The sequence below is a fragment of the Otolemur garnettii genome, unplaced genomic scaffold, assembly GCF_000181295.1.
Source record: "Otolemur garnettii isolate 467f Iridium unplaced genomic scaffold, OtoGar3 scaffold00015, whole genome shotgun sequence".
Taxonomy (NCBI): Eukaryota; Metazoa; Chordata; class Mammalia; order Primates; family Galagidae; genus Otolemur; species Otolemur garnettii.
This window is the reverse complement of record NW_003852410.1, coordinates 26465861-26488795: the sequence shown is the minus strand read 5'-3', so window position 1 is coordinate 26488795 and position 22935 is coordinate 26465861. Positions and strand designations below refer to the sequence as shown.

Genomic DNA, 22935 nt, shown 5'->3' with positions numbered 1-22935 from the left:
CAAGATGAGAAAAGAAAATATAAAACAGAGGCTTTTCTTGACGTAGCACATAAAGAGGAAAGAGTTCCTCTCTCCTAACTCACTCCTACTCAGCCTTCGTGTCTAAGATCAAATGCCACCTCCTAAAGGCAGATGTCTCAAATCCCAGGAACAGATTAGGTCCCTCTGTGACATGCTCACCAAGCACAGTGGACTTTTCCTCCACAGCACATACCTCAGTTTACTGTGTGACAGATTAGATTAATAGTGTGGCTACCAGACTATGAGCATTTGGGGGTATCAGCATGTCTATTTTTGTTGTCCACATCTTCTCAGTGCTTGGATCACAGTAGGAACTAAAAAATTATTTCTTGAAAACAGTGAGGAAAGACAGGTAAGGATCACACAAAGACTTATAAATAGATAGTGATCTCATTAACTAACATAGGCTATAGAGAAGGAGAAAGAGGTGAAAATGAAGAGAAGACCATGAATTCCAATTCCAGGTGAACTGGAAATAGCTGCCAGAATTCCAGGTGGAGTTTCTAATAGTTTGGCTCTCAGGAAAGTCAATCTGCATATTACAGATTTAGGAATCATCCCACAGATGAAGACATGAGAGTCACTCCTTGAGGACTATATCCTTTGAGGATATAACTATAGGAGAAAAAAGATCAAAGATGAGCCCTGAAGAAAGCCAAATGTAGAATCCAAGCTGCTAAATAAGCCAGTAAAATCAATGGGAAAGGAAGTCCAAGAGCTAGGAGAAGAACCACGGGAGGGTTTGAATTTTAAGAGACCAAGAGAGGCAGAGTTCAAGAAAGAGAAAGTGCCCAACAGGGCCCAATATTGGCAAGGGTTGGAAGTTGGTTTGTAGTCTTAGTAAAGATGTGGGCTCTGGGATTCAGGCAAAAGACCTGAAAGACTTCTAAAGCAAAAGACCTTGGTACTTCCAAAGTAAAGCTCAAAGAACAACCAAGGATGAGAATAACAGATCTGGACAAAAGGAAACTAAAAACCACACAAAAGAAAGGGAATAATTCATTCTTTCACTCATTCAGTATTTGTTGAGCTTCTGCTATCAGCTAAACACTTCACATTGGAGGTACAGCAGTAAACAGGAAACAATGGCCTGTGGGCCCAGAGGATAGGACCAAAATCAAAGAAGAAGAATCTGGCCTCAGAAATCCACAAGCCTTTTCTTCCCTCTAAGCTGGGAAAGAAGGAGAAGTCAGCTGGAGCTAAAGGCTACATAGGCAACATCCTAGAAATATCAAGAAGACAGAAGACTTCAGGGTTGTCACCAATTGGGTTCTCCTGAAGACAGAGCCTGAGATATAAACTCAGTTACAGGAATTTATCTGGGAGAAGATTCCAGAAAGCAGAGATGAGGAAAGGGGGAGTAAAAAGGGGAACGAGTAAAAGCCAATATAAGGGTATATTATCAAGTTAGCCACTGAGAGCCAGAGGCTTGGTTTGGCCAGTCCTCCTGAGAGACACACAACATGCCTTCAGAACTGGTCACCTGAATGTGGAAGGCTGGTGCATTTATTCACATGTTCAAATGGCCAGTGGCTGGTGGTAGTAGCTGTGGAGGGCATTTATTCCCCCAGACTTCCAGGCTCCTCTTCAGCTGTGGCCATGCAGGCTCTCAGCACAAGAGATCGTCCTGGGGAAGAAAGTGGAAAAGTCGGTACTAGGGGCAGGAAGCTGACTTGGACAAAACTGGTCACCATACTTGCAGCTGAAATCAAAGACGATTTCACAGTGACAAAGGCCACCATGGGCATCTTCCATAAAAGTGGTATCAGTGAGATCTAGGTGGAAATAATTAATCATTACTAGACTGGGAAAAGAGGAAAAGAATGCTCAGAGACGGAGGCTTGGGAAATTTTTTTCTTAGGGGCCATAATGTAATTAACCATTGATATTTGTTGAGCACTTATTATGTGCCAGGAACCTTGCTTGCATTATCAAATGAATCATTTCTCCAACTGTATATATTCAGAAGTACTATTGTTCCCATTTTGCAAGAAAGAAAAGTGAAGTTTATGAAGTTTTGAACACTTTAAGGTCTATGGATAATAACCTACTTCATTTTAAGTGTTTGTCAATAACTTACACTTGCATATTTGTGTTGGAATACACACACATACACACACACAGTTAAACCACATATGAGGATTTCCAGAGACTGTATGTACATGTATACGGTTTATTTAATCCCCCATCCATTTCTTCATAGATAACAAAGCACTTCTAGAATCTTCAATGAATGCATTTCTTTTATTTAAAAAAAATTTAAACCAATTAATCTATGTTTTTTCAGCAAACACATAGACTAGAAATGTAGAAATTAAGAACATTCAGATACAGAGAATGGAGCAAAAACCAACATGCCATCAAAGGCACAGAGCTAAATTAAATCAATGAAAAGTATCATAAAGGGGAAAGCTAAAGCATTTAAAGACTATAAACTCATTTCAGACCAAAATATAAATCTTATCATAAAATTCCCCACATCTTTAATTTGGAGGCTCTTGATCACACTGTAGGGAGGAAGCTAAGTTTAATTTAAGGAGTTTTGTTCAATCATCCCTACTTTCTTTAACATAAGAGCAGGGAGGGACAGAGAATGACACAGATGACATCCACAGAGGGACAGAGGAAGGAAAAGCAGAGATATGATCCTCCCCACTGACACTTGGATCAGCCTCTGGGAGACTGGTTAGCCAATGCCACCCTCCCTGGAATACAGCTGGTTTGTAATTAGTTTAGGCAGTGGAGGCTTCCATCATTAAAATAATGACCACTGGACACTTGCCACAGTCAGGATAATGTTTTGTAACCAAATTAAATCTGCTCACGAGCTTGATCAGGAGTCTATTTATGGTTAGTCATCAAATGGCTTTCAGGGTATTTGGATCATAATATATGAAAAGACACAAGGTAAGTTGTTCACACACAGAAGGAAAGAAAGACACAGCTTTTTGTTAGCCACGGGGAATCTGTGTTAGCAGCTGGAGACTGGAGGACAGTGAGTACAGAAGAAAAGGCTTCCAAATTGACCCTTGAGGAATCACATACATGTTTCATAAAATAACAATATTAAACCCAGAGGCTTTAAAATGCATATGACTTCTAGTTCAGCAGAAACCACGATGCCGAATTCTGAGTTCCTCAAAAGCAGGAATCTCCAAGTCAACCATTTTTACACAAGAGAGTTTAGCACATTGTCTGTAGCAATGTGAGTACTCAGAAAAGCTATCCCATGAACTGCCATGCTATTATAATAATGAGGAGAGGACAACATAGGAATACGGAAGATCTTTTTGATCTCCTGAGAAGTGAAAATGACATGCAGATGGATTGCAACCATGTGTAGAAAACAGGCAGGTTTAAAGACAAACAGAAGATAAGGTGGCAAAAGTGAAAAGAATGGTATTGGGTGTTGGGATTTTGCAAGCATTTGTTGTTTTTGTTTTTTCTAAAATTGTGTTTAATGTTGTCAGAATGTCGTCTTTCCAATTTTAACATCTAAAAATGCCTTTATGTGGGAGGGAAGGAAGGAACCGGAGAGGGAATGAACTGCTAGTTTATAAGCTAGGGTTCAAATGCCACTGCTGAGCACTGGAGAACTCACAGAAGGCCCAGCCAAGAACTCCAGTTGTAGATTCCATCTCTCCTTCCCTCTTCCTTATCGCACTGAATTGCTTACCTTTTCTAAAATGTACTGTGGGTTTTCTTTATTTATTTTTTTGAACATACTCATCTCACTACCTGGAATGCCCTTCTTTCCATCCATTCTTCATATAGCTAAATCCTACTCATTTTTCAAAACATAACTCAAATATTCGCTTTCTGAGAACTGGTCCTGATTTCCCACACCCTATCCCAGTCTCACTTTTGGGCCACATCTCTGAGTTTCTATAGCAACTTACGCTTACCTCACTGGTGTACTTGCCTTTCTCCTTCACTAGCCTGGATACTACCTACAGATAACATAAAGATACCTGGGGCTACAAAGGCCAAGGGATGACCCACTGTCGTTTTTGCCAAACTGTGACAGTGTGGTCACTTAGTCAAGACTCTTTTGGTTGCAAGTAATAGATATTCCTTGAAACTACTTTGAGCACAAAAGGAGAATTTATTTATAAGGACACAGAGACACTTCTCAGAGCCAAGGTTAGAAAGCGTAGACACTGAGGTCTGGATCCTGGAGCTAGAAAGCCTACAGAATCTAGCCAGCTATTCTCTTAGTCAATCAGGCTTACTCTATCTTCCTCCTCCCTCCCTGTAACCTCACAGCTTTTTAACCTGCATCTCTCATCTCTCTCTCTCTCTCTCTCTCTGTTGTATAGTGGCTAATATTGTGAGTTCATACTACTTGGGTTCATGCCTGCCTCTCCCATGAATAAACTACATGACTAGATGACCGTGGGGAAGATTATTAAATATTAATACTTAACCTCTCTGTAATTGTTTCCTCTTTTATAAAATGAGAATAAGAAAAAGACCTACCTTATACAGTTACTATGAGGATTACTGAATTAATCTAAGACAAGCTTCCCACAGCTCCCAAGTTTGCCCATCTACCCAGTCTATCTGCAAAGATGCTTTAGCCCCATGTAGAACTTGAGAAAGACAATCTGACTGGCCCAGTCTGAGGGAGCTGTGAACCACCATTTACTCACCCATGGCCATGGGAACCAAGTTAAAAACAGGACCACCGGGACCCATCCTTGAAAGCAAGAGTTAGTGGCAGTCCTTAGAGAAAGAGGCCTAAGGGTGAGCTGACACCACAGACAAACAAAAGCCTTCGACAGCCACCAGCTTATCCTCCTGTGAGCAATTTATCCCTGCTGTGGGCCTGTCTAGGTTGTAGCTGGGCCTTTTCACCTCACAGCCCAGGGTAAGGCTCTTTTTAAAATGCACAGCTGCCTGTCAGCCCACAATGGCACTGGAGGGAGCTCCACATGAAGGCTTAATGGGGAAGATGGTGACGCTGACAAGTATGATGGTGGCACAACAGGCACAACACCATGGGCTGCCATTGCTTCCCAGCAGTTTGCTGCGGGGTCTGTGGCTTGAAGTTGAAGTCAGCACATCCTTCTAACATGGCTCATGTGGCTTGGCTCTGGGGCCCATTCTTATCAGATCCTGTCCAGCTGCTATTTAGGTAGATTTATACCTCACTAAATCTGTTGTCACACAAGGGCTTCCTCCTCACTGGCAGAGTTTAAAGAACATAGGCACAGCATCCAATAACTCAAAGAGGAAAGGCCTCCAAAGAAAATTAACCATTTGATTTCAAAATAGTAAGTTGCTGTTCTAGAATTTCTACATCAACGAGATCAGCTGAAGAAGTTGCATCTTTAAATAAAAGAAGAACCACAGCAGGGGACTTAATAGCCCATAAAATTCCCTTTCCATTTGTTTTATCATGATATAATCTCTTTAACACAAAACAAGAATTATAAACCAGTATATCTTTATTATAGACCAAATGTTAGTATCCCCCTAAAATTTATGTGTAGAAATTCTAACCTCCAATATGATGGTATTAGGAGTGGAGACTTTGAGAGGTTATTAGGTTATGAGGATGGTGCCCCTACATGTGAAATTAGTGCCCTTATAAAAGGAACCCCAGAGAGCTCTCTCTGCTCTCTGCCATTTGAAGATACAAAGAGAAGATGGCCAACTACAAAATAGGAAGAGGGCCCTCACCAGACTCCAGATCTGCCAGCTCCTTTATCTTGGATTTTTTAGCCTCCAGGACTGAGAAATAAATGTTTTTTAAACCACCAGACTGTGACGTACTCTGTTATAGCAGCCTGAGCTGCCTAAGAGAATCTTCGAAGTCTGTTTAAACACATTTAATCCCACTGAGTCCTCAAAACAGCCCTGATGGCAGGATATTGTTATCATCAATTCACAGAAGGGGAAACTAAGGTTTAGAAAGTTTTAGCACTTTACATAATCTTTACGAAGATTATGTAAGCCAAAAGTAGTAGAACTATAATTCAAACTTAATTTGGCTAACATCTTGCTCTAGTGCTTTTTCTACTGTACCACTACTGTCACTCACTTTCTAATTTCCAACCAAGAATCATCATCTGTCAACTATTCATGAAGACACAGTTTAGCACTGGTATTCTGTGGCAGGACCAAGTAAGGCAGGCTCCATACCTTTCCAGTCAGGTTCATATATTTACCTTCCATGCAGGATTCTACTTCAAGAAACTAAGAAGTGTGTTGTCTTACTTCTTTTACCACAAGCACTAACTCCATCATCATTACATTTATTGAACACCTACTAGGTACCAGACTTTGGGATAGTGCTTTATGAGTATTATCACAAGTAACCCTCATATTGACAAAGCACTTTTATTACGCCCATTTACAAATCAAGAAATTGAGACTCAAAGCCATTAGCCTCACCCAATGTCACATAGCAAGTAGTGAGGCAGAGATTCCAAGCAATACCAGATTCCAGACTCTAAATTGCAATTACTAATTTTAGAGACATCAATTCCAGGACCATAATCGAGATCTCACATTGCTCTCTTTCATAAAACTATCCTACCTTTTAATTTTTAACTCTCAATGATAGGTAAAATACACTAGCAACTACATCTAATCCTTTGTAGAAGTAGGCAGGAAAATAAATAGCCAGGATTTCTTTTAAGAATTTTAATAACAAGACTATATTTTCAGGGATCATTTCTATAGTTCATTACTAGAGAAGTTTCTCTGAATGTGTAGAGCATCAGAAACCACAAGGAGGAGGAGCAGCATTCTCTCCTGAGCGTGAAGCTGGCTCTTGGTGTTGCTTTTAGTGCAATTGCCATTTGCCATTAATGATCGTAAAAAATAAATAAATAAATAAAAATTTTAAAAAAGGAATTTTAATAGCACATAATAAATGCTTTAATAAATTTTGCTGTAGCATGAAGCAATCTTATGATGAATGTTGAATCCTGGCTCATGTATATGTGATACAGTAGAGTTTATGGTAAACATCACTTTAGGGAATGGTGTTTCTTTAAGTGGATTTCAATAGGAAGAACACTCTAAAATCAGTCATCATCACTGAGCACAGTTATTTGAAAGCCTAAAATTTACTTTTAGAAAATTTGTTGGGAAAAGACTTTAAAAATGGCAATGTTTACATAGATCAAAGACAACCTAAATATTTAGCTTATCACCAGCTATAAGGATAAAGACTTTTAACAACTGTTTGTGAATAGCAGGGCATAAAAAATGATAAAAGACAATGAGAGGTGATATAGTATAGGGGCACGGATGGGGCAGCCTGCCCTGATGGGAAGTCCTAACTCTGTCATTTGCTAGCTATGTGGCTTTGGGCAAGTTCCTAAACACCCTGAACTTATTCAGTGGTCCATAAAATTTGAATACTAGTGGTACCAATTAACCTCAAGTGATTTCTATACTTGGTAACCAAGAGCTATGTTGATGATAAAACATGATAAAGATGATGATGAAATCGATAACAATGATGACAATGATCTGTCTGCTTTTACCACCAAAATAATGGGTAGATGGCAAATATGAGAAAAAAACATAGAATAAGTAAAGATGATACAGGGTTCCCTTGAAAGGTCCCCCCCTTCAAGACTGGACAGGGACCCTCCATTTCCTAGGCCTGAGCAATTTCATGTAAGTTTCCTAGCCTCAGCAGTTTTATGTAAGCCCCATTCTCTCACTGCCCATAGCTGGAGGGATTGCATTCATTTATTAATATATTCATTAACATCAAAAAGGGATCTTTCATCTACTAAGTCCTGGCCGAACTAATTCTCAAAACCTCATACCCTTAGACAAAAGACCCATAAGGAGACGTCCCACTTGGGTCTTTTCCTCTGCTAGAAGTTCTGGTGCTTTTTATTTCTTCTGTATTCCTTTCTATCAAATAAATCTCATTTTATCACTGAATTGTGGTCCATGGGTTCATTCTTTGAATCCCTGAGACCAAGGACCTACTGCAGAAATTCTGTCAACAGGGAGACACAGTCTTTCTGTAGCTATCCCTATTAACTAAGAGTATGTAGAAATTTTTAATGACTGGTGAAGGTGTATATACAACCAGCACTGAACACACCATCCTTTGTGCTGCTATTGAAGATATAAAAGATGAAACATGAAGAACAGCTTGATCATAAATAATCAAAGAGAGGGGGTAGGCTCTTTGAGGGCAGAAACCATCTGGGTCCTACTAACCAATGAATCCCCAGCACCTAGCACAGAGGTTGGCAAGCAGCAAGCATGCTATCAAAGTGCTGAATGAACGCAAGAATGCATGCATGGATGCACCCTGGGTGTGACTGCAACCAAAGCCCAAAGCCCTTGGTGTGGGTTTTACTGTTCTCCTTCATTAGCCATCTAGAAGAATGTTCTACTTTACTGGTCATCACCAGCACTGAAATAATGAAAATACAAGATCATAACAAAATAATATTTTAAACATACATACACACCAGTTCATTAAAAATAGACTAGGGAGTATTTTACATTGTGACACTAGGGAGCATCATTACTTTGAAATGTCACTTTTTGCTTTAATTAGTATGCTCTAATGATAAGTATATGTCATTCTTATCTTATGAAAGTCTTGAAATATATGGAATCTGGGTCACAGCCTTCTCTGGGAGGTACACGGAGATGTACAAAGAACAAACAGAATGCATGTGTTGATGTCAACTAGTTTACTTATCTTTATTAATATAATTGCCAAAGTTTCAAGTTTTCAAATTTGAAAGTCAATTTGTTCAACACACCCAGAACACTCAGTACAGTAATTTGATCTTCTTTCACATTTCTCAAGACGGCCCATGCTGTTTTAGGGCCATGTGAAGTTTCCCACCATTTCTTTCAAGCTGACTCCTGGAGGTATCACTCAGAACAGGACCACCTGCCTGGAGGCATATTTTTAATAAAGATAACAATAGATCTGCTTGCTCACAGGGAAATTTATAAGGCTGTCTTTGCTTCTTTCCACCTATTGTGGTGCTTTATCCAAGTAGAATGTACACTCTTTGGAGCTTCAAAGACAACGATAATGGACTTCTCCTTTTCAAAGAGAAGTCTTAGTTGTCTGCTCCTTTCATTCAACAGTCAGAATATAAAAGACCCAGAGTGATACCGACAAATACCTCTGAGCTGCTTGTTGTGGCAATATCAGATAAAGAAACTCTGTAGCCCAGTGAGATATTTGATGCGTTCATTTGAATGTCAATACCAAGCACCCTCTCCCAGCCACTCCACTGAAGCAGTGAGAATGTCTCAGAAACAGAACACAGAAGTTATCATTTTGGATGTAGCATCAAGTTCCTTTTCACAGTCTGAGGGGTGGCAGAAGGAGGAGAGAGAAAGAAATGAAGAATAGGATGTTCTCTGCTTTGTTGCCCCGATTTGGTAAAAGATGTAAGTCTTTTATAGTTTTGTCAATTGGCTGACCCAGAGGAGGCTCCAGCTTTCTCCGGATCATAATGGTAATGTCAGTTCTCAAAATCAGATATGAGGTTTTTACCAGCTTCCGGTCAATATAGTACTTGGTCACCCAGGGCTTCATTCTTTGGCCAATATGCATCACCGTAATGACTTTAGTCCAACCAGGTCCCACAGGGGGCTCTCATTTGCTGCTCAGGTCTCATGCAGATCAGCTCATTCACACACCCCCACATGACCAATCACACATCTCCCTGACTCAGGCCTCTCTTTGCTCCTTCAATTGCAAAGCAATTTCTCAGGGGGACTCAAAGCCTCTCCAGCTTTTCACAGAAATGTCTCATGGAGATATTATCTTAAAATGCTTTCTCTTAAAGAAAACTTTTTTTTGAACTGAGAATTACACGCTGTGCTAAAATAGGATGGTGGCGGTTCTGATTATATCTTTTTTTCCCATTTTGGTTTCACTCTTTAAGTATAGAAAATACTAGGTTGCTCTTTCCTCTATCTCCCTTTCTTCCCTGATACTAAAAGTTTAGTTTGCTGAGTCAGAAATAAGGTTCACCACTAAACTTCTCTCTTTTATCTTTTTCCCCCTAATATTTAAGAACAGTGTGATTATGCGTCATTTCATGCTCCCATGTGCTCCTGAGAAGGCATGCAAAATGAATCATGTCAATGATGTGTTGAAACATGATTCTAATCACTGACATGGAGAAAAGATACCAGGGTTCTACTTTCAGACTGCTAACAGACTGTGATTACTTTACCTCCTCTTTTAAATGAGTGAACTGGAGATATTCCAGCTCGCCTCTAAAATTCTTCTTTGTGTTTCAATACCTCAGGGCACAACAACATAACAATATGATGAGAAAACAAGCGACCACTAAAAATAATCATTACAGGCTAGTGGCTCACACCCTGTAACCCTAGCTCTCTGGTAAGTCAAGGCAGGAGGATGGCTTGGGGTCAGGAGTTTGTTCAAGACCAGCCAGAGCAAAGCAAGACCCAGTCTCTACTAAAAATAGCTGAGTGTGGTGGCAGGTGCCTATAGTCCCAGCTACTTGGGAGGCAAGAGGATTGCTTGAGTCTAGGAGTTTGAGTTTGTTGTGTGATAGGCTAAGGGTATGACACTCTAGCCTAGGAGACAGAGCAAGAAAAAAACAGGGTTATAAAAATGATATAGAAAAAGGAAAAATAATGTTGAAATCTATCTAAAATAAAAAATTATTCCACAAATCATATGTACATTAATATTTTTCTCACTGGGATTTTTAACCATGCAATATCAAAAGGGAGTGATACATCAGGAGTAACTGTTAACATTTAAAATTAGGCTGTTAGCCTTTAAAAGCCATATTTTAGGGGAAAAGTTAGATCTCTGATGCATAGTCAAAAAAAATTAACCTCCAAAAAAAGCCTTTAAAAAGTTGGATTTAAGTTTTTCCCTTCTTTTACTACTTTATTGATGGTTAATAATAAATATCTTATACTGATAGAATCAGATTGCTGACCTCCCAGGGTAGAACTGACCTGCCCAGAAAGAACCAAGTATATGTCCAATCCCTGAATGGACCAATCCCTGCCTCTTTGACCCTTTAAACCCCAATCTGCCATAGCCTACATGTGGACTTTCTCCTTGTCAGGAATTGCACCCCACCTGCACCAAGGTGGAATAAAAGCCACCTTGATCACACAGAACCAGGATTCCGTTTTCCTTTCATCTTGTACTTGGGAATAATCTTTCATCTTTGGGTCCAGAACCTCTCCTATAGTGCTGCGACTCAGATGGGGAGACGCCCCCTTGGGGGGCTGAAAATATACCCCATTAGACTCAGCCAAACAGACCCTTGTTCCCACAAGATGAAGGGAACAGGACAACCTCCGAGCCTGCCTAAAATTCATCTATGTAATGGTGAGGTGAGCCTCTTTCTAGAACGCCTTTTCTAAACGTCTTTTCTCTTCCCCTCTCTACTCTAATTCCTCTTCTCATCCCTCTCTCTCTGTGCCTTTTTAAAGCATTCATATGTAGTTTCTCAGCACCTTTTAAAAGCTCCTTTTCCTCTCCCCATTTTAGGTTGAAAATTCAGTGCTCTGTCTCTCTTCTGGTCACAGATTAACCTCCATGCTCCAGGCTTGCCCATACGATTTCTTACTGTGGGGCTGGGCCATTTATGGTGGTCTGTGTCTTTTCTAGTCACAGGCTAACCTCAGCAAGCCAGGCTCACCCGTCTGGTGCTCTACTGTGGGCCTAGACCCTTCAGGGTGGTTAAGGTCACATGCAGAAGCCAGGCCCTTTTTGACCAAGATCACATGTGGAGACCGGGTATTCTCCCTGATCCCAGCCTTGGCAAGCCAGGCTCACCTGTCCCACCCTTTTGTGGGACTGGACCATTCTCAGTGTGCCATATCTCTTCTGGTCATGGACTAACCCCCATAACCTGTAAGCCAGGATGACCCATCCAGTACCCTCCAGGGGTCTGGATCACTTTTTTCTGGCTGATGGCCACAAGCAGAGCCCAGGTCCTCTCTGGCTGCAGTCTTGGCCATTTTATTCTTCCTTTTCCCCATTGAAAGTTCTCTTTCCATCTTCACTTTCATCTCATTCAACCTCCAGTTTTTGATACTGCTCAGTCATGAATTTTCCCTTCTTCACCTTTAACCTGTCTTTTAACTTACCTCTAACCTCTACAACTCTGTCTTGACCTGTAACCTAAATGTCTCATCTTTTTCTATAATACTCCTTGGCCTACATTCAAACTGGACAGTGGCTCACATTGGCCTGAGCATGGCACCTTTGATCTATCAATTCACATTGATCTCAATAATTACTGTCAAAAATTAGGCAAATAGTCAGAGATCCACCACATCCAGGCATTTCCCCTGCTCCAAAATAATCCTTCTCTGTATTTGTCTTGTGAACCTTCTCAGATTCTCTTCTCACAGGTAACACTGGCTTCCCCTGATCCATCAGAATCTCCATTGCTTATCCCTAACCTTCTGCCCTTCCATAGCCCCTCCTGCTCCTCTCCAACCTCTCACCTACAATCCCTCCACTCTCTCAATCAGAACACCTGTTAAATTCCTCTGTGTGGAATACCTCTCTTCTATCTATAGCCTCCCTCATTCACCCATTCTCATTGTCTTCCATCCCCCACATCTACATCCTTCCCTTAAACAATACCCCATCCCTCCCACCACCCCCCACCTGCTTCCTGCAGTACATGGTAGGAAAAAAAGGGGGGATGGACCTAATATCCCTACCCTGTACTAGGTCTGGCCACACCTTTGAACACTGCATTCTCAGACCCCCCAGCAAGATCTCATTGATCTGGCTTTCAAAGTGCAGTAGTACTTCTCAGAGCTCCAGTTATTGGCTTTTGCCATCAGACATAACCTGGCTACTGCTTGAAACTCTGTGGGGCACTCCAAAAAACCTAAAATCTTCCTTGGGACCATGCTTTAAGTGCAGCAGACCAGGCTTTGGGGCAAAGCAGTCAGCCTACAAAGGTCCTCACTGGAAGTCTGACTGCCCAGGTCTTTCTGAAGATGTGGTTTCAGTCACTCCCAAGACCTAGTGAGAATTCCTGACCTCCTGAGCCTAACTGCAAAAGAATGACAACCCCTGGAAAAACAGAATGTCCCCTGGATGCCATCCTAGAAAACTAAACTCTGGATATTTTTGCTAGTGGAAGTTGCAGACCAATAATCCTCTGTCTCATCTCACAACTTCTCATATCCTCGCCTTACTGGATACCAACCAGCTCAGACTGAAAACCCAAGAATGTTCCTACAAAGATCACTCTCCTCTCCCTCCCATTCTCTTTTTTTACAGGCAGTCCACTCAGTCCCTTAAGGCACAGGAAGCAGCCAAAGAGATAGCAGGCCCATCACCCTGCCTCTTTATGATAGATTAGAAAGACTGGAATGATAGAATCAGATTACTGACCCACCCAGGAAGGAGAGTGTGTATGTCCCTCCCAAGAAATAGTGAATGGACCAATCCCTGTCTCTGTGACTCTTTAAAATCCCCATCTGCCATAGGATTCCTTCCTGGTCAGAAATTTCACCCAACCTACGCCTAGGTGGACTTAAAGCCACATTGATCATATACAACTGGGACTGTATCTTCCTTTCATCTCATGCCCCAGAATAATCTTTCATCTTTGGGTCCAGAACCTCTCAATACATGCAGTGTATTTTAAAATTGTGCTTCTTTACCCAACCCAAAGGGTTTTTAAAAATATGGTAACATTCATATTCCTTTCTCAAATGCACTGAACATTGCCTCTCACTTCACACAGAGTCACATAATTAATGATAGTCTAACCAATCACAAAGATACAAATTTGAGGGAAAAGATGCCAACTGATTTTTAAGTTATCATACATGATTTACCAATTCATTTTATTTAAAAGATTTATGACAAAAATCTTCCAACTAATTAACAAGGAAAAACAGCAACATAATTTGGGGGAAGAATTATTGGGAAGGAAAAAGCAGTGATGTGTCCAACTTGGTACAAGTTTCTAATGTCTATGCTTGATGTATATGTTACCAAGCAAATGGATTTGCTGTCTGATGCACATAGAAACCAATACTATGGTGCTGGCTTTGGAGAAAATAAAGGTTTTATTGCAAGACTGGCCAACAAGGAGACAGAAGGATAACAGCTCAAATTTGTCTCCCTGATCTAGGATTTGGGACAAGTTTTAAAAAGTTGGAAAAAAAGAGAAAGGATTTAAGAATGCTGGTGTGGCAGGGTCTAATTTGAAGGCTTCCTGTTTTCCCCTTTATAGTAAGGTCTGTTGAGATGAATTGTAGCTCTGGGTCTTCCTGGCCAACAGACCCCTCACTTCTGGAAGGGTTCCAGCAGTTAGGTTCTGGTCATGTCCTGGTCTTGGTTCCATGGGGGAGCAAACATAAGTTCTGGGTATTGTTAGAGGTCAAGCCTTTTCTTGGCTACATGGCTTGCAGGTTTGGCTCTGTTATACCTACAAGATAACTTATATTCTGTTACCAACAGAGAAGGGACAGTTTGGGCTAGTCCTGTAATTACTATCTGTATGTATAATGTATCATAAAACACATGGCATATAATACCATATTTATCATGTATAATTCACACCTTTCCCCCAAATGTTTGAGGGCAAAATAAGATGCATATTATGCCTGGTATAATGTATATACCCATGGGGCTACTGCACCCTCTTGCCTGGGCCCACCCAGCACATGGGGTTCCCCTACAGGAGGATCAGGAATGCAGTGGAAGTGGACCAGAGTGGCCTCTGCCAAGCACCACAATCAGGGGAGAGGGCAAAGGCAGGGCTGGCTAGGCAGAATGTGGTCAGTGAGGTTAGGGCTGAGGCCCAAGACCCAGCCATGTGGGGCAGTGGACCAGGAGGCCCACATAGGCCTCAGAGATCCACCTGACTGCCCACAGGCTGCTCAGCCTCAGAAGGTCCCACCTCACAAATGATGTGTGTGGTTATTTTGCCCATGACTCCAATATGGTGACAAGGAAAGTGGTCCTCCTGGGAGAGAGGGAAGGGACAGGCTTCACAGAGCTGGTGGCTGTGGGAGGGTGAAGTGATCTGCATGATTACCAAGGAAGCATTAGCCCTCCCCCGATGTGTCTCTGTTGTCCATGAGCTGGCCACTTTCTCAAGGGGCAGTTTCCTGAAAGTTTAGGCCATAAACATGAGTGCACACTATACAAGGGAGTACATTTTACATGGCAAAATACAGTATATAGAGTACATGCATATTATCTATGTGTTATGTGTATGGATTATTTTCTGAGAGATAGATGCTTACACAATTGGAAACCACTGGTTGTTTGGCATTTCTAAATAGTTATGGTACTTCAGAGAAAAGATCTTTGACCAGCATTTAACTAGTTTTGGTCTTGCCATTATTTCATATTTTGATGTGGCAAGAAAACAATCATCAAAAAAACTTTTTATAGATCTGTTTTTGGAGTTTTTTAATGAAAAAATGCATTCTTTTCTCTGTAAGTAGTGCATACTGATAGTCTATGTCGTGCTACCATAATAATTGAATAATCTTTACTATTCTATTAAAAATGTACTTTTTTACAGCTTTATTGAGATGTATTTCACATACTATGAGATTTGCCCATTTAAGTGTACAATTCATTAGTTTTAAGTGTATTCACAGAGTTGTACAACCAACACTACAATAAATTTTATAATATTTCATCATCTCACAAAGAAACCTCACATGCCTATAAAGTCAGTCTCCAATTCCCCACACCCCTCCAACCCCCCCTAATTTACTGTGCCTATTCTGGAGAAGTTATGCATATGGATATATGCATGGGCTTTAGAGACTGGCTTCTTTCATTTAGCACAAAGTTTTCCAGGTTCATTCACATTATAGCATGTATCAGCACTTTATTCCTTTTATGGTCAAGTAATATTCCATCGTAGAGCTATACCATTTTTGTTTATCTATTCATTATAGAGGGACATTTGGGTTATTTCTATTTTGGGTCTAGTTGAATAATGGTGCTATGAACACTCATGTACAAATTTTTGTATGAATATATGCTTTTAATTATTGTGGGTATAAACCTAGAAAGCAGTAGAATTTGGGGGTAATGTAAGTGCTAAACTGTTTTCAAAGGGGTTGCACTATTTTACATCCCACCACAATATATGAGGGTCCCGATTTCTCATCCTTGCCATTGCTTGTTATTGTCTTTTTCTAGTGTGTGTAAAGTGGTACAAGGTACAGGTCCAAGTTCATTCTTTTCATTCATTCTTTTGAATGTGATATCAAGATGTCACAGCAACATTTGCTGAAAAGACTGTTTCACCTATTGAATTATCTTGGCACTCCTGTCAAAAATCAATTGACCCTAAATGTGAGGCTTTATCTCTGGCTCTGAATTGTATTCTGTTGATCAGTCCTTCTGTTAGTACCACACAATCTTGACTGGTGTAGCTCTGTAGTAAGTTTTGGAGCCAGGAAATGTGAGTCCTACAACTTTGTTCTTATTTTGTAAGAATGTTTGGTTATTCCAGAGTCTTTGTATTTCCATATGCATTTTAGCCTCAGCTTGCCAATGGGGTGGGGGGGGGGGGGGGGGATAATAGCCAAGATTTTGAAAGGAATTGCATTAAATATGTAGATCATTTTTGGCAGTATTACAATCTTAATACTATTAAGTTTCCTGATCCATAAACATGGGGTAGCTTACTTTTTTTTTATTTATTAATATATTTTAACAATGTTTTAGTTTTCAGAATACAAGTCTTATACTCCTTTTGGTAGGTTTATTATTAGATATTTTGTTTTTGCTGCTATTATAAATTAGGCTGTTTGCTTAATCTCATTTTCAGGCTATTCATTGCTAGAGGATAGCAATTAAATTGATTTTTGTATATTGATCTTATATCTCGCCACCTTGCTGAACTCCTTAGTTCTGATAATTTTTAGTGAACTTGGCAATGTCCTGTTAACTTAAACTTTGAAGTTATTTTGTCCCCCACCACTCCTCTAAACATCAGTCTTTTCCTATAGGACCACAATTATTCTCAACATTGAGCAATTAATCCTTATCTGCTCCCAGGCTCATCTTAGTTCCTTTAATTAACCCCCCAAGCTGATGATCACTCTCCACAGGAGAGCAGAAAGCATGACTTAAACAAGAAAAAGTACTTCGTCCTTAATCCTTTCTATAACTAGTGGTTAGTAAAACCATACAAAGTAGTAAAATGAAACATATGCTAAGCTACTGAAACTCTTCTGCCTAGCATTACCTCGCTAAAATGAAGTCAAGCAAAATGGAACCAAAAGTGGATTTTGACATTTTATATTTTGCTGTATACTGTTAGGGCACTGGCAATCACTGTCTCCTACATACAAATTAACAGCCTACCATCTGTCAAGTGTTGGGATAATCACAGGGTTTAGTGCACAATATGGTTATTAGAATATGACCTGACAAAAAGGCAAAGAACACAACCTAATTTGGACTATAAAATCTATGATCTCACTTGCAAATGACAGTTTGACAAGCTATTATTCTGCATTTCGGCTTCTATAGTAAAAACAGTTTTATGCATACATAATTCTATTAGTTACACAGGCAACAGTCTGTGTAAGATTACTTTAAACTATAAAATCTGCTTGGTCATACAATATTTTTTAACTAATTCCTAGACAAATATTTGGACCATAAATAAGTGGGAATGTAATGATCTGAGCCTTCATGTTTCCAAGTGAAGCACCAATCATTAGGCAAAAACGGCTTTGTCATATTGCTGCCATAGGATTCTTCAGGGTGTATGCAAAGAAACGGCAGTAGGAACTTATTAGAACTATGCACATGGACATACATCAAAGTCAAAAAGTTGACAGTTTTGAAAAGTATAATATATGAAAACACTTTGGCATAGAATTTGCTTCATCCCCCAGCAGTGACATCTGCTAATGAGCGTCATTAATATTGCCTACTTTTATTTATCCTAATGCCTCATGGGTGCTATCTTTATGTACATTCCTCTGTAGCGCCTTTTGTTTTCACCCAGTGGGGAAAAAATAAAAACCATACTGACAGCTGCCTCTAATAAAGATGATTCCAACAAAATTCTCCTTCTCTTCTAGTTACAGAGAGAACACAGAGTACCAAGTTCTTTCTGTTGTTGTTTTCTGCCTCTTGAAACAGTGCAGAAACACGCAGTGTTCCTGAAGGTTATTTGAGGGTACACCCATTGTGTCTAAAACACATGCTTAAGAGAGAAATGCATTAATTAAGTCTCAAGGCAAAATGTTCTGTTGAGGTGACAAAACAAAATAGATTTTTAAATATTAGCAATTATGTTACCTGGGGAGCTTACGTGAGATAATAACTATATAATACATTCAGCAACTCACATGGCAAATCATCTTCCTTTGTTTTAGACTATACATCTTTTCCGTTATTTTCACACTTCTTTCTTTTTTAGGGTAGAAAAAAATGATGTATTTTTCTGTCACATTAGCTCAAGAGAAGGTGAGTTGGAGTGCCAAGGCTCTTCCGCTAAGGCTCTTGGGATCCAATTTTAATATACTGCAATATGAATTTTAAGAACAGTGTGTGATGAATTGTCAGGCTGCACAATACCCCCAAACTCCCTAGTACTAAGATCTTCAGGACTATTCCCTGAAAATAACAAAAAAAATCTAATCAAGATTTGAAGATGACTTTCAAATGTATACAAATATAAAAAGTAACAGTTACATAAATGGGTTTAGAACAATCTCTCTGTGGCAGCAACCCTGGGTACAAATGCAATCGAGATCAGGGAACAGGGGAAAAAATGAAGGAAAAATTTAGGAAGAATCATGGAAACTTATCATCTGTTTTCAGGAAAGCCAGTCCCTTTTTTAACCCATGGAAGAAACTATAAACAAATCCAAGGGCCTTTCAAGCTACATTTTGCCTTTATCATTTGTCTATTATACTCATGATCATATTTTTAATGTGAAGACTATCTGTTATAAATGCAAATCCATAAATGAACAAAAGAATTTCCTCTGAAAATCCTTTTCCCTCAGAAAGAATTATTCTCAGATTCAAAAGTTCATTTAAATGCAAACATTAAATACGTAAAAAAGACACAGACAAAGAGGGATAGAGAAAAGATTAAAAAAAAAAAAAAAAAAACTATGCCCAAGCAAAAGACTGGAAGAAAATTAACTAAATTATTTATGTGAAGAGGCTATAGTTGATTTATTTTCTCTCAGTTTTCACCATAATAATTTTCTAAAAAACCACACAATATCTTTAATTATAAAGAAATTTCATATAGATTTTTTTTCACCTCCATGGTGTATGCAAAGAGATCATTTACATATAGTAAAATATAGAAATTTTAAGTGTATATGTCCATGATGCCTTCATATATATAAATCCAAGGATTATCTATCCAAAACAAAATATAAATTTATTTCCAAAAAATTTCCTCATGATACTTTCCAAGCAATAATCTGCTCTGCCCCATTTTCCTGGCTTCTATTACCATTGATTTACTTTGCTGGTGATCAGATTTATATAAATGGAGCCATACAGTATGTACTTTTTTGTTTGTGGCTTCTTTTGTTAATATAATGCCTTTGAAATGCATCCATATTGTTCCGTATGCAGTAGAACCTCCATAGTTGACCACCTCTCTACATTGACCACCTCCTTAAGTTGACCTAATTTTCATAGATGGGACATGCATCACACATACCTATCAGTGCAGTAGGCTAGCCACCTCTGTATGTTGACCAGTTTGTTACAGTTCCTTGGGTGGTCCACTTACAGAAGTTCTGTATTTGTCGTTTCTTCCTTTTTATTATTGCCTAGTATTCCTTTGTACAATGATATTACAATTTATTTATAAGGATGTCTAAGGTGGATATTTGGATTTTCTCAAGATTTTCACTGTTATAAATAAAGCTTCCAGAACATTCTTGTGCATATCTTTGTAATGAGAATATGCAGTAATTTCACTTAGATTAATACTTACAAAGGAAAGATATGACACACAATTTTTAATTTCAAAGTAAGGCTTAGTATTTTCTTGTATGTTCATTGTATTTAAAGCTAATTTTTTTAATTTAAATTTTATTCTTTTCCACCTAAGTGAAAGGTACACAAAATTCAAAGCATGAATTTGTAAACTTTTATACTCCCAGACAAAGGGTTCAAGTGAAGATAAAGGATTATGAACCCCAGTTGGGACTGCTTCTCCTGGGTCCCCATGGGTCCAGTGGAAAGAGCTTGCACAGGGATAGAGTTTGCCATAAAAACGCTGTTCAATCCTTTAGTTTTAACAACTAAAACTTCCATTTAACTAAAAGTAAAGCAGAGAAAGAAATATAATTCACAAAGTTAAAAGTAAACCTATCAAATAATTAATTACAAGGCAAATATTGCAGGGCTGAAAGGTCATCATCAATCAGGGAAAATTTCAGAGAAGTAAGAAATAATTAAAATAGGGGCCGTGGATGGCAGAGCATTAGATGGCATTTCTATGGCATCTACCCAGTATCAGGGGAAAGAAGAGTTGAGTTTTCTTTTGGGAAAATGACAAGACAACCTTTTGTCATGGTGCTAAGGATCATACATAGGGATATTATAAATAATTTACCAACCAAACTGAGATACTTTTTTTTGTCTTAGAGACAGAGTCTCACTTTATTGCCCTTGGTAGAGTACTGTGGCATCACAGCTCAAAGCAACCTCCAATGCTTTGGTGATTGCAACCTCCAAGGCTTAGGTGATTCTCTTGCCTCAGTCTCCTGAGTAGCTGGGACTATAGGCACCCCCCACCACACCTGGCTATTTTTTTGTTGCAGTTTGGCTGGGGCCAGGTTTGAACCCACCTTCCTCGGTATATGGGGCCAGTACCCTACTCACTGAGCCACATTTGAGACTGGAAGGGAGTACTAATAATAAATAAAATTATTTAATTTTAAAAACATTCACTAGTTGACTGACAAATTGGATTAATTATAATTGTAGACATTCAAACCAATCCTATTCTAAAATGGTTTACAACAGTAAAGTTAGGTTAGGCACAGCATCTCATACCTGTAATCCCAGCTCTCTGGGAGGCCACAGTAGGTGGATCCTTTGAGCTCAGGAGTTCGTGAGATCAGCCTGAGCAAGAGCAGGACCCTCCCTCTACTAAAAATAGAAAAAATTAGATAGGCATTGTGGCAGGTGCCTGTAATCCCCAACTACTTGAGAGGCTGAGACAGAAGGATCACTTAAACCAAATTATTACTGAAAGTTCAGCATTTGTCCCCTGAAGCCACATCAGAAAAAGAAGAGTAAGTGGTTGAGAGAAGGAAAGAGAAGTTTATTATTTTGTTGGCAAAGAAGGAAAATGGCAGACAATGGTTCCAAATCCAAACACCTGCTTCTGAGCAGAAGCACAGAGAGTTTAAAGGTTCTGATCCCACAATCCTATCCTGGGCCAAGACAATCTCATGGCCTCTACTTGGATTTACTCCCCATCTGGGAGAAGAAGATCTTGTGACCTCCACCTAGAGGAATTGCCTTGAGCTACTTCTACAACACAAGGAACAAGAGACATTCCCTGCCCCTCCTGACCACCGTCCTGAGGCAGGGATGCAGGTTTCAGTTCCCCAAAAGTTGGGGAGACAGAATATGTTTTTCCTGCTTTTTTTTTAAAGGCCATTCCCTGTGCAGCAGTTTGAGATAGCTGTGAGCTAGGCTGATGTCATAGCACTCTAGCCTGGAGCAACAGAATAAGATTCTTTCTCCCAAAAACAAACAACAAAAAAAGTAGGTATGTTTATTTTTTTTAAATGTAAAACTAGATGAGATGGAAGGACAACTGGTATAAACTAGGACTGTCCTGAGCAAACTGGGGTAAGTGGGTCCCCAGTCAAATGTTATAACCTCTCCAAGGGGCTTACCAAGGTGACTGTAAATGGAACCCAAAGCCCTGCCTTCGTCCTTTTCTTCATTCAGTGAGTAATTTTTGGAAGTTTTCTATATGTTTGGCATTGCCCATGCAGAGGGATACAATGGTAAATGAGGCCAACTTTCCCTGGACTTACGGAACCTTCAATCTGTCAGAGAAGAAAGCCAAAGAACAAGTTATCATGAGTGTGCTAACTGCAGGGGGCAGGAAAACAGGAAAATGCAGAATCCTTTAAGTGGCTTTTACATAGTGCTCAGTGGAGCTGATATTGTCCCCTCACAGGGACTTTTCCAAAAGTGTGAGGAGCTGTCTCATTGACGAGAATGCAGCTAGTACATTCTGAAGGGCACCAGGTCTGCTAGATGTTCTGCAATATACAAGATGGGCCCATGCGATGTAAAACGACCCTATGTCCCTCATGACTTTCAAATACCCCACCAGACATCCATTCATGTAGATGAAAAAAATTATAATTATCACCTAAAGAATTTTTTGCACATTTTTAATTTTCACTGAATTTTTCAGGATGGCAAGTAGCATGCATACAAAAGAAATAATGTACTTTGTTTTGTTCAACATTTTACCAGTTGTTCACTACTTTAGAAAAGCCCAACCCTGACAGTAGTGAGGCTTTCGGTACTCAGTCGGCCAGTGTAACACAACCACATGAGTCTGCGTTTGTGTCTGTCATGTGCAGACATATGAGGATGAAATAGGCTTCCTATCAGATGTGATTAATGATACTAACATTTGTCATGTGGCTAATCAAGACATTGCATTTATAGAGGGTGTTTTTTAAATATTCCATTTTGTTGCCACACTGTACACGTTTTAAAAATTCTATAGCACAATGATGAGAAATCCGTATTTTGAAAATTACTGATGAAAATGGTTTACTCACTTCGGATTTGCTTCTTGTTTCTCAATCTTACGCTGAAACGGTCCCTAGAGGTCTCCCACACAACTTTTCATGGCTTGTTCTGTTACTGCTTCTCTTTCCAAGCCACTCCCTATTCCCTCCTTGTCTGTCCCTCCC

At 39.6% G+C, this 22935-nt stretch overlaps 1 long non-coding RNA gene and 1 other non-coding gene across 2 annotated transcripts in view; one reads left to right on the top strand and one right to left on the bottom strand.

Annotated features, from left to right (window-relative positions):
* The window catches only part of LOC111723735, a 134003-nt gene that overhangs the window by 56741 nt on the left and 54327 nt on the right, over positions 1 to 22935 (bottom strand). The gene's annotated exons all lie outside the window — the stretch shown is intronic.
* Positions 6681 to 6895, top strand: LOC111723758. Its single transcript, XR_002772232.1, has one exon. It is a non-coding gene; the product is annotated as a small nucleolar RNA U3 (small nucleolar RNA).